Here is a 7056-nt window from a genome sequence, read left to right as displayed (position 1 = left end):
CATTTGGTTGATGTGCTCTGACCATGCCATCTTTGTGGCTCTTTGTCAAACAGCTTGGGGCCCAGCCAAAGCCCATAGAGAGGGCTCACTTTGGCAAATGCATTCCCCCTTCTTCTCTGTTTTGTATCTGGCATTAAACCGAGTAACTGTCTCATGCTGAAACCACCACACGTATCTAATTCCCATTTTGTTCTCTGTCAGTTTCAGGCAGAGAGCTGATAGAATAGCTGACACTTTCAGGTCAGAGAAAACTTCCTATCTGTAGTTCTTAATGGTTGGAGCTGTGCAAAGACACACTAGGCAACCTCAGGGGGGAGGTGAGTCTCCCATCAGGAGAAGTGTTCAAGCATGGGCTGAACAATCATCGGTATGTTGTATCGAGTTTGTGAGTGTCAGGCAAGAGTGGAGAGGTAGTTAGAATAAAAGGTCCATTGTGTTATTTCTAACTCCCAAAGTCAGACTCTTTGTAAAGCGGGCACCTTTGCTCTATAAAAATCCTCATCTATTCATATCCTTTAGCCAAATAGGATATGACTATAAAAAATGCTGCGCAGGTAAGAAAATGTAGACTGAGAATCCCTTGAGGTCAGGGATGTGTCATATTCAGCCCTTTACCATTGGGCCAGGTGTGGTACTTGACACATAGAAGATGTTCAGAAAATCCTGATCATTCAGGTCTTGATGTCTTAACCTAAATATTAAATGGCAGCCTTCATTTGCTTTGATAAGAGTAAACGCACCAGGTAAATTCAATACAAATTTGGATTTATTTCTACAAGGATCAAACGATCATCATTTATAAATTTATTAAGTACCTTGTGTGCCCAGCACCCTGTGATATAAAAGCGAAGGAGGGAACTCAAATTACAGAGCATTTCCTGTGGGCTGGGTCCTGTGGTGGGTGCATCTGCATACATTTTGTAGTATAACGCCCACGAGCTTGGAAGAGGGATTAATATTCCCATTTTATAGATAAGGGAGCTGAGGCTTGACAAGGAATTAATCTAAAATCACATAGTAAGTGGCTGGGGTAGCAGTCAAGAGCTTTCATTCTCAGCCCTAAACTGGTTTATAGGGCAGGTGAGGTTGCCATTGGTAAGGACAGGAGACTGGAGGGACTTGGGCAATGTTATGGACATCTCGATGCTGGAGAGGTGGGGGATGTCTTCTGCCTCTTGGCTGGAGAAACCACCAAGTCCTAATGGTCACATAGTAGATGTAGGTAGGTCCTAGCAGGTCCACAATAGATAAAATCACCTTCTCATCTCAACTCCTCTCTCCCTAATTTTTAAAAGTTCTTACCTGACAATGGGAACTCATAAGATTGGTGTCTTTAAACTTCTAAAGAATTACTTCAAATGCAATACCTTTATGGGGGGAGGGGAGGGCTCCTTCCCATTGGCCAATTTTCAAAGCCCACTTAAGATGGATTAATGAGGACTCTGTTGTAAGTTGCAAAAACCCAATTTAAAGTAGTTTAATTACAAAAGTGGTTCACGATGCTGGAAAGACAAAACTGTGTATGGCTGATCTAGATGCTCAAATGATGGCATTAGAGATGACTCTCATGTGCCTTTGGCTCTTCTTTTGTTTTGGCTCTGTTATCAGGGATGGCCGCCAGTGGCTCCAGATTTACTTCTTACCTGTGTAGCTCTTCAGCAAGAGACAGTGCAACTTTTTCCCAATAGTTTTAGAACCTAAAGAAGTGTAGTGCAATAAATAATGTTGAAACTGTGAGCTACCTCAAGCTAGAGGTTTGCACTGAGTCTGACAGATGTCAATATTGCTGTGTTTCCCTTGAAATTTTAAAATATCCCGAGGCAGCCTGAATGTTCTTGTGGCATCACAGGGTGCTTCCTTATGCAGTTTGGGAGAGAAAGTTGTTGGGTCGCCTTCTCCCCTTGCCTGAACTGCTGCTTCTCTCCTTTCCCTAATCTCTGGCTTCATCTCTTTCTCTTACAATGTTTTAACGTATCATGTTAAGTTGGTTACTTATTCTTTCTAACCCTTAGTTTTCTCTCTGGTAAGTGGTGATTGTGGTATCTACGTTGTAGGGCTGTTGTGAGGATTAAATGAGATTCTATATTTAATGTGCTGAGCACAGTGCCTGGAAGATAACTAGTGTCCAGAGTTTTAGCTATTGTTTTTCTTATTATTGTTACTGCTATCAATATATGGGAAGACTAATAAAACAGCATTAAGCTCATCTGTGAATGAGTAAGTGGCTTAAATAAAATAGAAGTTTACTTCTCTCTCATGCAAAAATCCAAAAAGATGGTCTAGGGCTGTGATGTTTCCTAGTGCTAGAGATTCAGATTCTATCTTATTTATCTCCTATGTATAGCTCCATGAAAAGGCCACCTCATGGCCTAAGAGGGCTGCTCTAGCTCCAGCCATCATATCCTGTGCCAGCCAGAAGGAAGAAGGCAAGAGGAAGAGAAGTTCATGTTCTCTTTCTTCTTAGAAGTTGCATATCTCACTCAGTCTTGCACAAATCTCAAAGCTAGAACTTAAGACTCACTTAGCTACAAGGGAAATGGAGAAATGAAACATTATTCTGGGCAACCACGGTGCCCAGTTAAAAATTCTATTATGATGGGGGAAGGGTAGGCTCTGCCACAGCAGGGCTATGGGAAAGAATTCTGGAAGCCAGGCACTCTTTGGAGAGTAGAGCTCAGAGAAAACCATTCTTCTGCTTAAAAGGAAATACTGCAAAAACTTTTGCAACCTGAGGAAAGTAAGAAAGAATCCAGAATTTTTAAGAAAGCTGGAAATTAAAACTCACATCTGAAACTCTCTTCCCTGAGCCATGGAGCTTAACTCAGTCTTTCCCCTCCTATTGCCAGCCTGGGTTGGGGAGAGGCAGAGCACTGGCCCCAGGCAAACTTGGTTTGAGGCCAAATTCCAGGACTCTTGGGGCTGACTGGCAGCCACTCTGTCTGAGCAACCTGGGGGATCCTGAGAAAAGAATGAATATCCGAATCCCAGAACAAAATCAGCAGCAATGATGCTCCTGCTGCCCGGGTCTGGCTGGGAGGCCGCACAGTGGGGAGGATGAGGTCATGGTGACAAATGAGAGAAGGGGGAGGGCTCTAGAGTGCAGCAAATGTGCCCAGGGGCTGAGAGCAGAGAGTCAGAGCAAAGCCAGCATCAGGGGTCCACCCCTCGTTCTGCCGTGATTTTGGACTTCAGTCTATCCAGCTAGAAGATGGGAAACACAATCTGCTGTCCTCTCTGCTTTATGAGGTTGCTGTCAGCAGCAGCTAGGGTTAGAAAAGTCCAGAAAATGAATAGATTTCTAAAGAAAAAGGGGTTTGGTTGCCAAGAGTTAGGGGGGTTAGAGGGATGAAATGGAAGATTTTTAGGGCAGTGAAACTGTTCGGGATGACGCTAATGGTCGATCCAAGTTATTATACATATGTCCAAACTTATGGAATGTACATACATCACCAGGAATGAAACGTAATGTAAACTATGGCCTTTGGGTGATAATAAAGTGTCAGTATTGGTTCGACATCACACTGGTGGGGGATGTTGATGGTGAAAGAGGCTGTGGGAAGGGTATTGGGGATGCGTGGGAGAGGGTTATGTGGGAACTTTGTACTTCCTGCTCAATTTTCCTGTGAACCTAAAATTGCTCTAAAAAATTGTCTATTAATTTTTTTTTAAAAAAAAGATATTAAAACAAGTTGACCTTGGGAGTAACATTGCCAACTCAGGCCTGAGTAAAGAGTTACTGAACAGCTGTTGAAAAGAAATCAACCATGCGTATTTATCTGATCCAAAAGGCAACTATATATGGCTATAATGACAACTAATCAGATACCAGGTACATAGTGATTATTCATTAAGGCTAATGTAGTAAAAGAAATTAAGAAGACCCCAAACATCTACACAACATAAAATTGCTCATATTTTGGTGTGGGGTGATCAGTTTGATGGGGATGATAGTTTAATTTGGAATGCAGAGGCAGGAAATAGATAAAAACACGGTTGCCACATTATCTAGTCTTATTAGTGGTATGCTCTTAGGTCATTTCATGATCATTGCCTTTCACGCCAATATTGAGGAGGTATGGTTACTTTTTGATGATCTGCAAGTTCTTCAAACTTTTGTTCAGCATCCAAGTTTTTCTGCTTTTTGAAGAAAACTGGGGTTATACACTGCCCTGAGGAAAATGCAATATGGAGCCAGTGCCTAGTGCCGCTGGGAATAAGTCTAGAGCAGCACCGTCTGAGAGAACTGTCTGCCATGATGGAAATGCTCCAACCTGCACTGTGCAGTAAGGTAGCAGCCCGGCACATGTGGCTACTGAGCACTTGAAATGAGACTAGTGTAACTGAGGAACAGAATTATTTTATTTTTATATTAATAAATTTAAACTACAATTTTAAATAGCCATGTGTATTGCCACCAGTGGCCACTATATTGGATCAAATCCCTCAGTTTTTCTCCTACTGACCTTAGGCCTCTCAGAGATTGGTTTCATATGTGTATGTGCCTGTGTATATGTACACATGTGTGTATATGTGCATTGTGCATATGTGTGTCTGTGTGGGGATGGTGGTGCGTGCATTAATCAGGAACACGGCAGAACTTCCCATGGAGCCAGTTAACCCACAAGTATCTCAACCCTAAATGATGGAGCATCCTACACACATGGAAAAACTTTTACCTGAAAGATGCAGAAGACACATGGAATCAAGGAAAAGGCAGGGATTATATAGATTTTCTTTGTTGTACATTCAGTATATATTTTTATTTTTAAGAACAAATCATGACATTTATAGTTATATCACATATAATGGGTCAGGGGATCAGATTGAAGTCCAAGGCTGTCTCTGGCTTTGCCACCAAGTTGCTATGTGTGTTTGGCATGTGACATCATTCTCTGGGTTATTATAGGAACTAAGCAGAAGATACTCATTTTTGGTTGAAAAACATGAAGATAGAAAACCTTACTTTAGACTTTTCTAATCTACGACAGATTAGGTCAAAGCGTGTACCATGTCTACAGAGGAAAAAGGGGACACCGTGGTCCAATCAGCTTAGGATATGCCAGGTTAAGATTAAGGGGTTTCTCGCTTTCAGGACGTCTCAGAATATTTAATATGCCCATGAGCATTGTGACTCTCCAGGTGGGAGATCCGGTTGCTGCCTTTCCAAAACTCTCCAAAATTTATTTCTCTTTGAGGAGCATCTTGCAGAAAGGACGAATGTTTTGTGGAACACATTTAGAGAAATGCTGATTTAGAGGCAGCATGAGTAGTTTTTTGGACCCAGTTCTCTCCCCAGCTTTTGGCCTCCCCGGCCTGTCCTGCTAGGTATGCAGGGACGGGATCCTATACTCGGCAGAGGGATGAATCGTGTTTTCCTTTGCACAGATGCAGTTCCCCGTGGCCCCAGCTGCATAGCTTCCCCAAGCAGCCTGTTTTGTTCTGAGCGTAGAGGGGAACAGGCTCCCACAGGAGGGACAATGTTGACCAAGACCCCCAGCAGTATCTTGACCTCCATGAGAGCTGGCAGCACCTCACGGAGGGCAGACTTTGGCATCGCACTTGTACCATCAGTTCTAAATTCTGCTGAGCTCTACAGATCTATCTGGACAAAAAGGTCTGTATAAATGCAAGATCATATCGTTATCATTATCAGCTGTCTCAGTTCGAGCCTTGCAATTCACAAGCCCACAATCAATGGGGCTTTTTCAACAATCTCATTCTACTCAGCTTGGAAAAATGTAATTACATGGACCTGCACATCCTCTGGCCCCACATCTGTCCCCAGTGTGTGGGAGAGAGGTATCTCCAGGCCCCTCGCTAAGCATATAGACAGAGGTGACTTTCAGGCTCTGCCCAGGTCAGAGATGAGTTAAAAGCTGTGTCCCGGGCCCCCGAGAACTTTGTCCTGGTAGACATTAGGGGGTGGCATTGCTTCTGCCTCTCTGTAGCTCAGATGCTCTCAGGTGGCACTATAGAGGCTACGTGAGACCTCTCCTACTTTTTTTCTTTTTCTAATTTCATCTAGGATCAAGAAAAACTTGGACTCAAAGAATCTTCCTTTCTGAAGCCTACAGCACACATATACCAAGAGAGGTTTTCTACCTGGGCCAGTCTGAGCTGGAGAAAGTAAGCCCCACCTCATTCTCTCCCTACAAATCTCTGGCGCTTCTAGCTGTGTGACCTTGGGGGAAGTTCCTAACCTCGGATTTTTCTGAAATAGGGATGGCAACTTTACCCTCCTGAATGCAAGAGACCTGGATCAACTGTTTTTTTGGGCCCCCTTACCTATTAAATCTTTTATTCTAACTCAAAAGATATTTTATTCTATCTCAAAGACTTTTAGTGTCATAGGAAGGAAAAATTAAGAGACATACTTCATTTAAAAAAATGATTCCTTCTGTTTCTTAAACTCAAAACAGAAGACTAGAGCTCCTTTAAGGGTTTGAAGGTCAGCTCAGGGTCATAGAAACTTAATAATATTGAGTCAGGCTCTTGGGAAGTTCACCTAGACTGACTTTTTCTGCTTTACACTTGTCTGACGGCAGCCTCCCATTAGCCTGCTGGGCCTGCGTCATCACAAATGTAGGAGGGTTGATGGTCATGTAGTTCCCTTAGGGGCCTGCCCTGCCTCTAAGCTCTGGCACATGATCTCTAACGAGACAAGAGGCTTTTCCCTGTCTCCAAATATGCTTTACATACAATGGCTGAGTCATGTCTCCACCCCTTGGCCACCTTCCCCACTCCCCTGCTCCCATTCTCTTGAGAAAATTACCAGGGAGCTATTGAGAAGAGAGATGTGGCTAGAAAGAAAACTAAGCTGGAGGAGGGGAAAAAGTGCTTTCTAGAGACACAAAGTCCAGATCACTTTCACCCCTCAAACAGTTAAGTCTGTCCTCAGGCTGGGGAGGCGCCCAGGACAATGACTCCTTCACTTGGGTTCATTTTTAACTTTTAAAAATGCCCTCTGTGACCCAGCAGGGTGAGACTTTGTCCTTTTGGTGGGAGGGAGGTGGCAGTTCTGAGGATATGCCTGACATACACAAAAAACTGGGCCAC

Source organism: Pteropus vampyrus, unplaced genomic scaffold (genome assembly GCF_000151845.1).
Source record: "Pteropus vampyrus isolate Shadow unplaced genomic scaffold, Pvam_2.0 Scaffold76, whole genome shotgun sequence".
NCBI lineage: Eukaryota > Metazoa > Chordata > Mammalia > Chiroptera > Pteropodidae > Pteropus > Pteropus vampyrus.
This window is presented reverse-complemented; position numbering follows the sequence as displayed.